The sequence below is a fragment of the Muntiacus reevesi genome, chromosome 15 (assembly GCF_963930625.1).
Source record: "Muntiacus reevesi chromosome 15, mMunRee1.1, whole genome shotgun sequence".
In the NCBI taxonomy this organism is placed as follows: domain Eukaryota; kingdom Metazoa; phylum Chordata; class Mammalia; order Artiodactyla; family Cervidae; genus Muntiacus; species Muntiacus reevesi.
The window spans coordinates 47,767,285-47,783,696 of NC_089263.1; the positions used below are offsets into that span (position 1 = coordinate 47,767,285).

The window sequence follows — 16,412 nt, forward strand, 5'->3', positions numbered from 1 at the left end:
GAAATGAGCACAGTTGTTTGGTAATTTGAACATTCTTTGGCGTTGTCCTTCTTCAAGGTTGGATTGAAACCTGACCTTTTCCAGTCCTGTGGCCATTGCTGAGTTATCCATATCTGGTGGCATAATGAGTCTAGCACTATAACACCATCTGTTAGGGTTTGAAATAGCTCAGCTGGAATTCCATCATTTCTCCTAGCTTTGTTCCTTAGGCCCACTTGACTTCACACTCTAGGATGTCTGGCTTAGGTGAGTGACACCACCATTACGGTTATCTACTTTTTGGTCGCCCATTTAAAATATATCAGTGTATAGTCACATATTCTTAGTTTTTGAATTGCAATGTAATTTCTGTGTAGTTGGCAGCTCAAATCCTATCAAGAAAAGCCTGATAAAAGATGAATGATTCTCAGTGAAATCTGGTAGTACTCAGATTAGCAACATTTCCAATTGCTTTATGGAGATACAGATGCTATGTGAGCTTCTTAATTCTTAAACTTGTTCATTTGAGCTACGTAGTCCTTGAGGGACCCTGTTATAATATTTTGATATTCTAACATGTGGTCTTGGAAGCAGCAATTCATTTGTAGGAGTATCTTAAGAAGCTTGGTAGGAGGATTATTTGAATTTAATGATTTTGTGTATATTCATAATTACTGGTTTTATCATTCTGACATTTGGAATTGATGCATATGTTTTACATTAAATAGTTTAAGTATATAACTTACTTTTCAAAGTATCTGTCACATTATTTGTCTTAAAATATAGGTAAATAGAATTTGATGAACTTAAAGCAATGATTTCTCTTATTTCATACTAGCTTTATCTGTTTATGTGGACAAACAAGTCTAAGATTACCTCTGAGTTTGCTAAGGGTCTTGATTGGAGACAGAGAGAGATGATGTGAGACAGAGAGACAGAGACAAAGAGACAGAGACAGAGTTTGAGTGAAAATAGTTTCCAATATTTATTTCTACATTTCAACAGATTACCACAGTGCAAGAAATGATATGATTACACTATTACGGTGTGTTCAATCAAGCCAGCAACTATAGCTTCTGGCTATCTGGAAAAATTAAAATAGGGAATGAGAATGACCCAAGATAAGTGAATTATTTCTACAGTCAATCATATTAAGCTATTCCTTTTATGAAATACAAATTTTAGTAAATGAAGAAACATCAAGGTAGCTCAACTGTCTCACTGAATCTTTAGCAAAGTCTTAATTGGGGGGTGGGGGGAGGCAGGGCGACAAAAACAAAACAATAAAAAGTCGATCACACATAGCCTAATTCTTAAGAAACTCAAATGGAAATTTTTCTCCATTAAAAAAATGAGATAATTATTTGTTTAGTTAAAGAACTATTAACAATACCACTTGGGAAGTTTCATTAAACCAGAAATATTTCTTAAAAAAAAAAAAAAACTAGTAAGTTAATTCTGAAACACTTTTTCATTAATTTAAGCATTAAATCTAGTGGAAACTCTCTCAGAAGGACAGCTGAGTGCCTCACCTGCACGTTGGAGGACTCACTTGTACGCTGGAGGACTCACTTGTTTGATCATCGTGGTGGCCGCCATATGCTGCCTGCTGTGGGCACGGTGCCTAGCAGGGCGCTTCGCTGTTCTCCAAGGTGTTTCTGCAGGCTACTTGTGCTTTTGCCAAGTAGGGAGGCAAGGTTACAAGAGGGACTAGAAGACTGAAGCATGTACCATTTTTGTGACATCAGTTCAGAATTACATGGAATTATTTATGCTGCACTTCTTCATTGAACCAGTCAGAAAATTCTACCCAGTTTCAAGGGAAGAAGATATAATCAATCCTTGATACAGGAGTGGTAAAAATTCTAGACATAGAGTAGCAGCCCTCTTTAGAAAATCAAACTTCCACAGTTGGCCACTTTATGATCTACCCACAATATTTCTGACAAAATAAGCTCTTTAGCCCTCAGTAAACAAGAAAATCTCACATTTCCACACATATTATTTGAGCTCTCTTGGATGCATAAGTTCAACTTTGATGGGGAAAGTTTTAGTGATTCAGTTGTTCTGCTACATTTATTCACAAATATTTATAATTGCTGGCTTATATGTACCACTTTACATAAACCTAGGACATGTTTTCATGCAAATATGCTAATTTTTATTATACTGAATAAAAATGTATTTAATTATTTCTAAAATTCATAAAAGTCTTTACTTCAAAGCATAATTAACCAAACTAGTGACATTGATTTTTTACTTCTCTTCCTATTAACTTTATTTTTTACTTCTATTCTTTTAAATTTCAAATTGCCCTATTCTAAGTTATATTTACATTAGAATATTTTTAAAAGTTCACTTTTTGGCTTTATTTTAGAGATAGAGAGTATCAACTTGGTATAACATAGTATTTCTTAGATATTTCTTGGACTTTTCTTTGAAAATAAATGAGTAAATACAGTTATTTCTAAATTTTAAAAATAAATTTCTTTGTTTTTCTACATTATATGAACTTAGTAGCAGTTTCTGATTGTTTTCCAGAAATGTAAATATATTTTGATAATCTATAAAAATTCAAGTGAATATTGTGAATATAGTAATGTGAAAATTATACAAATCTTCTGATATATACAGACATTAGAAACCTATCTCAGTACGAATGTTGGCCATTATTGTCAATTGATAGCTAAATTATTGGTTTGGGGTTCTTTTCAGCTGAGCCAACTAAATGAGTCACCTGAATTCTAATCTACTGTATAAGATATACATGGCCCTCAAAAGTGAGTTCATATATCAATAAATATAGTTATTAGTAATTATATTGCAACTTTTCCTGGTGGTCCAGTGGTTAAGACTCCACACCTCCATTACAGCTAATGGGTGTTCCATCCCTGGTCAGGGACTAAGATTTCACATGCCTCCTGGTGTGGCCAAAAAAAATAACATGTGCAGTAGTCCAATATAAGGTCTATTTTTCTAAGTGTAGTTTTTCATATATATGTTTACCTCAATAGTAGTAATGAAGCAAGTCATGAATATAAGCAGTGATTAGAAAGCCTAACATAATTGTCTTCAACATTCCTCTCATTTTCCAATTGAAATTAATAGGATAATGTGTGGTGACAGTACAAGTCAAAAGGAATTATACAATTGTTTTACTAAATGGATCAGATGAAATTTGTGATCAGGTGTAGCCTTTTTACTTGACTTGTTTCAGTTTTGCCTCTGCTTTCATTTCAGCAACTAAATGTTATTTTGTAGCCAAAACAAATTTCTCTTTTGTCGAATTTCATTTTATGGAATTTCTAGGATCATAGATGATTTCCAGTGTGTAGAGAAGTGATTATAAAAAAATAGGAATATTTAACCTATTAAAATGTTCTTAGAAGTTGTTAATTATATGAAGCCCATTAAATTGACCATCATATGTTGTCTTTCACAAACATTACCTTTTTAGTCAATGAAGTTTCCATTGATTACATATTTTTGGTATTCTCTCCTTGAAAACATTACCAAAAGATATGACTAGAGCACCGAATCTTATTGTATTTTTATATCTCTAATGGGAAAAATTATTATTCCTCATTGTTAATTTATTTTTTTTTTTTTTTTAGTAATTTTGTGTTGTTGTTCAGTCTCTAAGTCATGTCTAACTCTTTGCAACCCCATGGACTGCAGCATGCCAGGTTTCCCTGTTCTTCACTGTCTCCCTGAATTTCCTCAAACTCATGTCCATTGAATCAGTGATGCCATCCAACCATCTCATCCTCTATTACCCCCTTTTCCTTCTGCTCTCAATCTTTCCCATCATCAAGGTCTTTTCCAATGTGTCAGCTCTTTGCATCAGGAAAGTGGCCTAAGTACTGTAACTTCAGCTTCAGCATCAGTCCTTCCAATGAATATTTAGGGTTGATTTCCCTTAGAGTTGACTGGTTTGATTTCCTTGCTATCCAAGCGACTCTCAAGAGTCTTCTTCAGCACCACAGTTTGAAAACATCAGTTCTTCAGTGCTCAGCCTTCTTTATGGTCCAAATCTCACATCCATGCATGACTACTAGAAGAACCATAGCTTTGACTATACAGACATTTGTGGGCAAAGCAATGTCTCTGCTTTTTAATATGCTGTGTTGTCATAGCTTTGCTTCCAATGAGCAAGCATCTTTTAATGACATGGCTGTAGTTGACATCTGCAGTGATCTTTGGAGCCCAAGAAAATAAAACCTGTCACTGCTTCCACCTTTTTTCCAGAAAGTGATGGGACCAGGTGCCATGCTCTTAGATTCTGAATGTGGAGTTTTCAGCAAGGTTTTTCCACTCTCCTCTTACATCCTCATCAAGAGGCTCTTTAGTTCCTCTTCATTTTCTGCCATTAGATTGGTACCATCTGCCTATCTGAGGTTGTTGATATCTCTCTCAGCAATCTTGAGTCCAGCTTGTGATTCATCCAGCCCAGCATTTCAGGTGATGTACTCTGCATAGAAGTTAAATAAGCAGGGCGACAACATACCCTGGTCATCCTCCTTTCCCAATTTTGAACCAGTCAGTTGTTCCATGTCCGGTCCTAATTGTTGCTTCTTAACTTGCAAACAGGTTTCTCAAGAGACAGGTAAGGTGATCTGGTAGTCCCATCTCTTTAATAATTTTCCACAGTTTGTCATCATCCACACAGTCAAATGTTTAGCAGAATCAATGAAGCAGCAGCAGGTTGTTTTTTTTTCTTGAATTACTTTGCTTCTCCATGATCCAACAAGTGTTGGCAATTTGGTGTCTGGTTGTTCTGCCTCTTCAAAACCCAGTTTGTACATCTGGAAGTTCTCAGTTCATGTACTGCTGAAGTCCAGCTTAAAGGATTTTGAGCATAAACTTGCATGTGAAATGAGCATGGTTGTACAGTAGTTTGAACATTCTTTTCATTGCCCTTTTTTGGGATTGGAATGAAAACTGACCTTTTCTTGTCCTGTGGCCACTGCCAAGATTTTCAAATTTGTGGACATACTGAGTACAGAGTTTAACAACATCATCTTTTAGGATTATAAATAGCTCAGTTGAAATTTTGTCACCTCCACTAGCTTTGTTCATAGTAATACTTCCTAAGGCCCACTTGACTTCACATTCTAGGATGTCTGACTCTAGGTGAGTGATCACAGCATCATGGATATCCAGGTCATTAGTAATTTCCTTGTATAGTTCTTCTGTGTATTCTTGCCACCTCTTCTTAATCTCTTCTGTGTTTTACCATTTCTGTCCTTTATTGTGCTCATCCTTGCATGAAATGTCCCCTTGATATCTACAATTTTCTTGAAGAGATCTCTATTCTTTCTCATTCTATTTTTTTCCTCTAAATCTTTGTATGGTTCATTTAAGAAGTCTTCTTATCGCTCCTTACTATTAAGTTGAAAGTTGGTCATTCAGTCGTGCCCCACTCTTTGTGACCCCATGGGCTGTAATCCACCAGGCTCCTCTGTCCCTGGAATTCTCCAGTCAAGAATACTGGAGTGGGTTGCCATGTCCTTCTCCACCTTGCTATGAAACCCTGATTCAATAACACTTTCTGTCAATGAAATTTTAGTCGCTTAGTCATGCCCGACTCTTTGTGATCCCATGGACTGGAGCCCACCATGGAATTCTCTGTCTATGAAATTCTCCAGGCAAGAATCCTGGAATGGATTGCCCTCCTCCAGGGATCTTCCTGACCCAGGGATCAAACCTGTGTCTCCTGCATTGCAGTCAGATTTCTTTACCATCTGAGCCATGTGGATTCTTAATCATTGGCTCTTTCTGTCAGTATCTTATGCTAAAAATAAATTCAGATTATTCAAGTATCCATTATACATGTGAAACATTTAAACTATACCAGATTGATCTGTCATAACATGTCTTGATGCCTTCCTAATAAAGTTTGGAACCAGACTGCTTGTGTTTCAATCCTTGGCCTACCATTTGCTGTCACCTTAGAAAGCATTTTACCAAACTCCTTCAGTGCTATCTGTAAGATGGTTAAAGTGAAAAGCTATATCAGTTATGATATTGGCCTGAGAATTAAGTGTTTTATCTAATTGCTTAGCATATGATCTTTCAAAAATGATATATCTTACTCTTTTTTGATGATTTTTCTGCCCAAGACCATATGTTCAGGTGATGCAAATTAATTTAGATTTGGTCTTGTCAGAAATAATTACTAGCAATGTAAATACTAATTTCTACAAAAATTAATTCTCTCAAAAGCAAATAAAAATGACATTTAAAATTTCCTTTTGTTAATGTTGGTTCTATAACTTCCCTATATTAACTTGAAAGAGGAAAAACATCACTTTATCTCATTGTTTCTGCCTCATGACCATTGACTTTCAGAAAACAGAAAAATAATTTGATACTGATTGCAGATTTTCTAGTGATTCATTTCACTGATTCAGCACCCTTGCTGGACAATAAGCACATATTTATTTTTCTGTTTGCAAATTTTGCAGTGCGGTTGTCTCAGTACTCTACATGAGACACCTCAGTATTATAAATGAATCTAAGCAAGCACAGCACAGCGCACTTGTGCTTTTTCCCTTGTGTTTATTCAGTTACGTATCCACTAGAGGGAAATAAACTCACAATACCTGTCCACGGTGCTCTACAATCCTTGGGCTACTAAATCTTATCAAGGCTCTTTACTCTGACATCATTCTAGCAACTGTTCTTCCTTCAGAATCAGAGCAAAGCCAAGAGATAAGAGTCCTTCAATTACATGGTTTTCAGTATGCTGATAACCTTTCAGCTCAGATAGATTGTTGAGAACTAAAAAAAAAATAAAAAGAAATCCAGGACACAGATTCAATTTACAGATGTCCCTTTTGGAAAATTAGAAATAAATCTCATATATTTTGCTTTATTGACAATGACAAAACCTTTGACTTTGTATATCACAATAAACTGTGGAAAGTTCTGAAAGATATGGAAATACCAGATCACTTGACCTGCCTCTTGAGAAACCTATATGCAGGTCAGGAAGCAACAGTTAGAACTGGACATGGAACAACACACTGGTTCCAAATAGGAAAAGGAGTACATCAAGACTATATATTGTCACCCTGCTTATTTAACTTATATGCAAAGTACATCATGAGAAATTCTGGGCTGGACGAAGCACAAGCTGGAATCAAGATTGCCAGGAGAAATATCAATAACCTCAGATATGCAGATAGTACCACCCTTATGGCAGAAAGTGAAGAAGAACTAAAGAGCCTCTTGATGAAAGTGAAAGAGGAGGGTGAAAAAGTTGGCTTAAAGCTCAACATTCATAAAACTAAGATCATGGCATCTGGTCCCATCACTTCATGGGAAATAGATGGGGAAACAGTGGAAACAGTGGCTGACTTTATTTTTGGGGCTCCCAAATCACTGCAGATGGTGATTGTAGCCATGAAATTAAAAGACGCTTACTCCTTGGAAGGAAAGTTATGACCAACCTAGACAGCATATTAAAAAGGAGACACATTACTTTGTCAACAAAGGTCCTTCAAGGCTATGGGTTTTCCAGTGGTCATGTATGGATGTGAGAGTTGGACTATAAAGAAAGCTGAGTGGCAAAGAATTGATGTTTTTGAACTGTGTTGTTGGAGAAGACTCTTGAGAGTCCCTTGGACTGCAAGGAGATCCAACTAGTTCATCCTAAAGGAGATCAGTCCTGGGTGTTCATTGGAAGGACTGATGCTGAAGCTGAAACTCCAATACTTTGTCCACCTGATGCGAAGAGTTGACTCATTGGAAAAGATTGGGGGCAGGAGGAAAAGGGGGTGACAGACGATGAGATGGTTGGACAGCATCACTGATTCAACAGACATGAGTTTGTGTAAACTCCGGGAGTTGGTGATGGATAGAAAGGCCTGGAATGCTTCAGTCCATAGCCTCGCAGAGTCGGACATGAGTGAGTGACTGAACTGAACTGAACTGAATATACCTTGCAATAGTCTCAATTATTTCAAACTAAAATAGTTTTTTTCCCTTACTGGTTTATGTTTTGTTTGTCTAAAATTTATGAGAATAATGCTAACTTCTGAGTATTTATAATTTTATAATTTATTCCACATATTTTACTACATATTAATCATGTTCAGATGACTCTGCTAGCTCAATGCTGTGAAATATGAGAAAAACAATTTAGGGAAATAATAATAACATAGTTTAGACAAATAAAGGGCCAAATTAGTAATAGTTTTTTTTGTTGTTGTTTTTTTTTTGGTCTTACTTTCCTGTTCCTTAAAAGGAAAGATTGAAAAGAGTTTGCATGATTCAGTGCATACTAGTTAAGTTTGGCCTTAAGAAATTACTTTGCTGTCCTCGTAATATAAGATTCAACAATGTCATGATAATGGGAATGATTAAATCTCTTTTTCAGTCTTGTATAACTTCAGAGTAGGGCAGAATCAAACAAGTGAAAATAATTGGCAAATACATATATATCACACTGGAGTGTAATTTGTAAAATTTATTTTCTTTTAGAAAACATTTTTATTATTGAAATTTTGAATGACAAAATCACTCTACAAAATTAAGAACATCCTTCCACTTTACCAAATGACTTGACTCTTTGTGTTTTGTAAGAATAGTAATTCCTAAATCAATTGAGGTACTCAAACTTGTTGAAATGCTAGTGGCAAATGCACATTTTCCTTTCATAAGTTCACTTACACTCAGATTTGAAATGTATCACTTCTGTGTTCTTCTTTTATCTAATCCACCAACCCACTAGTTTCAGCTCAAGAATATATGCCCCAAATGGCTTACCATTTGTATTTGGAGATGTATGTTGTCACTTTTATGTTATAGATGATATCTTTTATATGAAATTCTACCATTACAAAATACAAACATGATATAAAACTGTTAGCAAAGGTTTAATTTTCATTTCTTTGTCATATAGCTATTATCTCCCTACAAATTACTGTTACTAGAGTTAGCACTTGTCATTGTTGTTTGGTGCTCAGTCATGTCTGACTCTTTGTGACCCCATAGACTACAGCATGCCAGGCTTCCCTGTCCATCACCATCTCCCAGAGCTTGTTCAAACTCATGCCCTCTGAGTCAGTGATGCCATCCAACCATCTCATCCTCTATCATCCCCTTCTCCTGCCTTCAATGTTTCCCAGCATCAGGGTCATTTCTAATGAGTTGGTTCTTTGCATCAGATGGCCAAATTATTGGGACTTTAGCTTCAGTATCAGAGCTTCCAATAAATAGTCAGAATTGATTTCCTTTGGGGATTGGCTTGATTTGATCTCCTTGCAGTCCAAAGGACTCTCAAGAGTCTTTTCCAACACCACAGTTCAAAAGCATCAGTTCTTTGGTGCTCAGTGTTCTTTATGTTGCAACACTCACATCCATCATATGGCTACTGGAAAAACCATAGCTTTGACTAGGTGGACATTTGTCAGCCAAGTAATGTTTGCTGTTTAATATTCTGTCTAGGTTTATCATAGCTTTTCTTCCAAGGAGAAAGTATCTTTTAATTTCATGACTGCAGTCACCACCTACAGTGATTTTGGAGCCCAAGAAAATACAGCCTGTCACTGTTTCCATTGTTTCCCCATCTATTTGCCTTGAAATGATGGGACTCGATGTCAGGATCTCAGTTTTCTGAATTTTGGGTTTTAAGCCAGCTTTTCACTCTCCTCTTTCAACTTCATCAAGAGAATCTGTAGTTCCTCTTTATTTTCTGCCATTAAGGTGGTTTCATATGCATATCTGAGGTTATTGATATTTCTCTACGCATTCTTGATTCCAGCTTGTACTTCATCCAGCCCGGCATTTTGCATGATGTACTCTGCATAGAAGCCAAATAAGCAGGGTGGCAATGTACAGCTTTGACGTACTCCTTTCCAAATTTTGAACCAGTCTGTTGTTCCATGTCTGGTTCTAACTGTTGCTTCTTGACCTGTATACAGGTTTCTCTGGAGGAAGGCAAAGCAGTCTGGTATTCCCATCTCTTTCAGAATTTTCCAGTTTATTGTGACCCACAGATTTAAAGGCATAGTCAATAAATCAGAAGTAAATATTTTCCTGGAATTCTCTTGCTTTTTCTATAATCCAATAGATGTTGGCAATTTGATATCTTTTTCCTCTGCCTTTCTCAAATCCAGATTGAACTTCTGGAAGTTCTCTGTTCATGTACTATCGAGCCAGCAATGGAGAAGTTTGAGCATTACTTTGCTAGTATGTGAAGTGAGTGCAATTGTGCAATAATTTGAACATTCTTTGGCATTGTCCTTTTTTAGGATTGGAATGAAAACTTTTTTACAGTCCTGTGGCCACTGCTGAGTTTTCCATATTTCCCGGCATATTGAGTGCAGCACTTTAACAGCATCAGCTTTTAAAATTAGAAAAAGCTCAGCTCGAGTTCTTTCATGTTCGCTAGCTTTGTTCATAGTGATGCCTCCTAATGCCCTCTTGACTTCACATTTCAGGATGTCTGATTCTAGGTGAGTTATCACACCATCATAGTTATCTGGTTCCTGAAGATCTTTTTTGTACGGTTCTAGGTATTCTTGTCAACTCTTCTTAATATCTTCTGCTTTTGTTAGGTCCATGATGTTTTTGCCCTTTATTGTGCCCATCTTTGCATGAAAGATTCCGTTGGTATCTCTAATTTTCTTGATGAGATCTCTAGTCTTTCCCATTCTATCATCTTCCTCTGTTTCTTTGCATTGTTCACTTAGGAAGGCTTTCTTATCTCTCCTTGCTGTCCTTTGGAATTCTGCATTCAGATGGTATATCTTTCCTTTCCTCCTTTGCCTTTAGCTTCTCTTTTCTCAGCTATTTGTAAGCCTCCTTGGACAGCCATTTTGTCTTTTTGTATTTCTTTTTAGGGAGATAGTTTTGATCATCACCTTCAGAACAATGTCACAAGCCTCCATCCATAGCTCTTCAGGCATTCTGTCTATCAGATCTAATCCCTTGAATCTATTTGTTACTTACACTGTATAATCATGAGGGATTTGATTTAGATCATACCTGAATGGCCTAGTGGCTTTCCCTACTTTCTTCAACTTGAGTCTGAATTTGGCAATAAGGAGTTCATGATCTGAGCCACAGTCAGCTCCCAGTCTTGTTTTTGCTGATGGTATAGAGCTTCTCCATCTTTGACTGCAGAGAGTACAATCAATCTGATTGTGGTATTGACCGCCAGGTGATGTCCATGTATAGAGCCATCTCTTGTGTTGTTGAAAAAGGATATTTGCTATGGCTAGTGAGTTCTCTTGGCAAAACTCTGTTAGCCTTTGTCCTGCTTCATTTCTACTCCAAGGCCAAACTTGCCTGTGTGTCTGCTTACAACTCATTTTGTGAACTGAGAAAATTAGTTTTTATAAGATTTTTAGTATTTTAACTTTTCATTGTGACATTTCAAACACAGAGAAAACAGCAGAAACTAATATTACATATACCTACCAGTTTATTATTATAATCAAATGAACATTATATTACCTTTAGATGATTTTATTTCTCTTTTAGAAAGAAAACTTGCAAAAATAGACTTTAAGTCCACATACTGTTCTTTCCTCTTAGAATCTAGAGTTAATAAAATTCCTGAAATTGATGAGTATCATTCCCATATTTTCTAGTATTCTTTTGTTGTGTATGATCAATACGTAATATACACAGAACATACATCTTTGCTTTGCTTTGCTTCTTGAAATGTTGCAAAATTATGGAATCAAGAAGCTATCTTGTGTAGAACTCTTTATATCAGTGTTGAAGAACTGAAATTGGTCTGTAGTATTCTATTCATGTGTTTCCCTTTTTGTTTTTAGTATAAAATGAAATTACATTAAAATACATATATTTTGAGTTCAAGTTCTGGAAAAGATACGTATACACACTACCTGTATGTCCTAATGAATGCCGAGGGCCCTCACAAGCAGATAGAGCATGGAGAATCTACAGGCAGTTTACCATTTTTTCTCCTCTGGTATGTCGTGATTTGAACCCAAAGTGCCAGGAGACGCCACTGGGAATAAACAGAGGGAACTCCAATACAAAGCCTTTAGTCTGGCCAAGGGTGCGAAAGGGAACCTCTAACACTCAGAGAGTGTGTATAACTATTTCTCTTGTTTGCTTTCTTCCATTCTTCTTTGCTTTGATCCTTAAGCAATCCCATCATGGCAGCCTCAGCTGGCAACAATAGAGCTTAAAGAAGCCAAAATTCTAAGGGAGAGGAAACTTCTTTCTCCTTCTTTGGAACTGTGTTCCCGACAGAATGGGTGGGATTCCATTTTGTTTCTTGTTTGTTTGTTTGTTTCTGTCCTTGTTTTTCTTGGTTCTGTATGCAGGAGCAGTTTGGGGCCTGACCAGCAAGGCAGAGTATATAAAACCCCAGCTTTCTGAACAGAGTTCCAGAGATGAACCCAAAGAAACCAAAAGTATGAGGTGATGTGTAGAGGGAAGTGATGTTTAAACATTTCTTAGTTCGTCCTCAAACTCTGCATGTGTGCATCTGATCCCATTCAGTACATCAAATGCCTTAAGAATTAAATGGGTAGACCAATTCCTAGGTCTGGATATTGACTGGTACACACATGGAATTGTTCTGAATAATGCAAAAAGGATTGGAATCAGATTTGAATTTAAAACAGTAGCCCATGGGAGGTTGTCAAATTAAATCCTGTTCACCACAGGATTTAATCAAGACTCAGAGTCTCATTGTACAACAATAACTATGTCTTGGGTAAAATTCAGAATTCCTTGGAATTTGAAGAACCAGGAAAATTTTATCTCATATAGGAAAAAAAGATCAAGACACACCAGTGATGAAGTGACGTATATATTGGAATTATTTGACAATGACTTTAAAGACACTATTAATTTCACAAAGCTCTAGAAAATGATTTAGAAGGATACTTGAAACCAAAAGGAAAACTAGTTTCAGCAATGAAATGTAAGATACATGTTGCTTGGGGGGAAAAAAAAAAAAACCAGACACAAATTACTGCATACAGGGAATAATTAGCAGAGTAGAGATAACAGAGGAATAATGAAATTGAAGATAAAGGTTCATTATCTAATTGAAACACAAGTGAAAAAAATTAATGACAATAGCCTTGTGTCCTACAACCAAATATGTACATTATTTCTGTCTTTGGATTATCAGGAGAAGAGAAAGAGCAAAGTGCTGAAAAAACTTTGAAAAAATCAAAAATAGAAATTTCCTAAACATGGTGCTGAGATGTAAACTTACCAGTTGAAGAAACTTAATGAATCCCAAAAAAGGGTAAATAGGACTCCATGACCAGACACTACTGAAAATGGCATATATAGAAAAATAATATTTAAAAAATTCTCAGAGAAAATAGCAAAGCACAGTCTGTAGCGAACAGTAAATTAATGACTGCAGATTTCTCACTAGATACCATGAGCTCCTGAAATTAGAGGAAAAAGTGGTAAGTCCTGAAAGGAAAAAGCTGTAAACCCAGCTTCAATATTCAGGCAGATATCATTTAAGGATAAAGATAAAATAAGAGCTTTCTCAGATGAAACAAAACTAAACTCATTGCAAGAGAATTGTTCTAAAATAATCACTTAAAGGAGTTTCTTCAAAAAGAGAATGTTACGAGTTGATGTGTCTCCCCCCAGTCTCCCCAAAACAGGTATATTGAAGTCCTCAGATTTCTTACAGAGGGAATCAAGTGAAATATGACCATTGAGGTGGTCTCCAACCTACCTCAATGTGAGTGGTGTCATTATACAAAGAATTTTGGACACAAAGACAAGGAAGGCGGGAAGACAACATGGAGACACAGAGAGGAATGGAACAAATGTTCCTTCACAGACCCCAGAAGGAACAAATCCTACAAACCACTTGATCTTGGACAGCTAGCATCTAGAACATATGAGACAGTAAGTTTCTGTTTTTGAAGACCATCCACCAAGTGTACGGTACTTTGCTTGGCAACCCTAGGAAGCTAAGACAAAGGGGAAATGATAAAAGAAATTTGGAACATCAGAAATGAAGACAAAAAGCAATAGCTTAAATATAGAAATTAAGGAGAGCATAAAGACATTCTTAAATAAAGGGAAACAGAATTTGTTGCCAGCACACCTACTGTAAATGAATGGCTAAAGGAACTTCTTTAAGCAAAATGTTCATGATTAAAGAAGGAATCTTGGGACTTTAGGAAGAAAGAAACAACATGTAAATAGCTAATATGTGGCAAATTAGATTTTTTTTCAAGTTTTCTATTTGATGACTGAAGTAAAAATTGTAACACAGGTATATGTAGAAGGAGTGATATGCTTTCAAACTGTGGTGCTGGAGAAGACTCTTGAGAGTCCCTTTGACAGCAAGGAGATCAAATCAATCACTCCTAAAGGAAATCAACCCTGAATATTCATTGGAAGGACTGACGCTGAAGTTAAAACTCCTATACTTTGGCTACCTGATGCGAAGAGCCATCTCACTGGGAAAAATCCCTAATGCTAGGAAGGATTGAGGGCAGGAGGAGAAGGGGGTAAAGGAAGACAAAATGGTTGGATGGCATCATCAACTTGATGGACATGAGTTAGAGCAAACTCTAGGAGATAGTAAAGGACAGGGACGCCTGGTGTGCTGCATCCATGGGGTTGCAAAGAGTAGGATACAAGTGAGCAACTGAACAGCAACACAGAGTGAGCGGGCATTGGGAGAACAGTACGAAGGCAACACTGAGGGTGGGAGTGTGCAAGCTATGTGGTGTGTGTGTCAAGCTAGGGCAGCACTGAGATACTTCTAGTCCCTTTGGATTACCAATGAGGCAGAATACTTGATGGCATACTTTTCTTCAAAGATGCTGTTAGAACCTGTCAGTGTTTTGAAGGAACCAATCCCAAACATTCATAACCTAACTCAGATCCACTCAGACCTGAATCTGTGGCCCTGTTCTACTCACCAATAGCCACAGTGGACTGGGAGATCCCACTTCCAAGTAGCAAAGATTGAGTGAGTGTGAAGAAGCCTTCCAGGGAACCAGGGTGTTTATGATGCATGGGGTGCTAAAAAAGCAACCAGAAATTACTGGACATTTTTGAGAAAGTGAAACCTGTGATCTGGCTGCTGATCTTGAAATGTGACTTGGTAAAAATGTGGGTACAGCTCCTAACTCCTAGGATAGACGATGGGAATGACTTTGGGGTATATATTCAGGAGAAGACAGTTACAGAACTAAGAATGTTGAGAGCTGCATTTCATCTGAATCAATTTCTGGATATTATGTTACAGGAGCCAAATCAATTTTCAGAATAGCTAAATATCCCCATATGGAGGACTTTCCTCCTGCACCATGACAGAGATTGATGAGAAAGAATATGACAGCCTTCAACTCATCGTATCAGAACTAAGGAATCAGTATGTCACTCTACATGACATGATCCTGAAAAACATCAAAAAGATCAAATGCAGAGGCTCTGTACCAAGGCCAAGGCCAGGGAACTTTGTGAGTCTGGCTCAAGACCCAACATCACCCTGGTCTGTTATGTGACTATGATCATGGGGCAACTGGCTGGAAATAGTAGTCATAGTTCTCTGTGTTTTTAGTTGGAGCCTAATGAGACTCTCATGTAGCTCTGTGCATCTTTTTTGCAGGCCTCAATGCATGTGTACTAAGTCACTTTGTCATGTCTGACTCTTTGCAACACTATGGACTTCAGCCTGTCAGGCTCCTCTGTCCATGGGATTTCCCAGGCAAGGATACTGGAATGGGTTTCCATTTCCTTCTCCAAAAGATCTTCCAACCCAGGGATTAAACCCACATCTCCTGCATTGGCAGACAGATTATTTACCACTGAACCACCAGGGAAGCTCTATCTTAAGCCAGTAGGGAAATGGATATTTAACCATAATGAGTTATAAATACACATCTATTAGAATGTCTATAATTAAAAATAATGACAATGCTAAAGACTAACAAGGACGTGGAAAAACTAGGTTGCTCATATGTTTCTGGAGGAAATATAAAATGGTTCAGTTGTTCCATAAAACAGATTGGCAATTTCTTAAAAACCTAAGCAAGCAATTACCATCTGAACCTGCTATTGCACTCCTGGGCATTTATTCCAAGGAAATGAAAATTTATGTTCACACTAAAACCTGAGAATGGATATTTGTTCAAAGCAGCTTTATTTGTAATAGACAAAATCAGGAAACAACCCAATTATCACTTATTAGTAAATGGTTAAACAAACTGTACTATATACCTATCATGGAATATTATTAATATTCAAGGATAAAAAGAAGTAACTGTTGATACAGGCAACACCTTGATTGAATCTCCAGAATATCATGTTTTTGTAGTGTACTCCTGAATTCCCTTTTCCTCTTCTGCATCTTCAAATAAACTACAACTCTAAATTCTTGGCACAGGTTTTGCATTTGTAGAAACCTAAGATAAGTCAATTCTAGAATCTGTATTTTTTGTTGTTTT

General features: G+C 36.8%; 1 pseudogene; it reads left to right on the forward strand.

Annotated features, from left to right (window-relative positions):
- Window positions 1-233: 233 nt before the first annotated feature.
- Window positions 234-15,470, forward strand: LOC136146978 (proteasome activator complex subunit 3 pseudogene; annotated as a pseudogene).
- The last annotated feature ends 942 nt before the right edge of the window (window positions 15,471-16,412 follow it).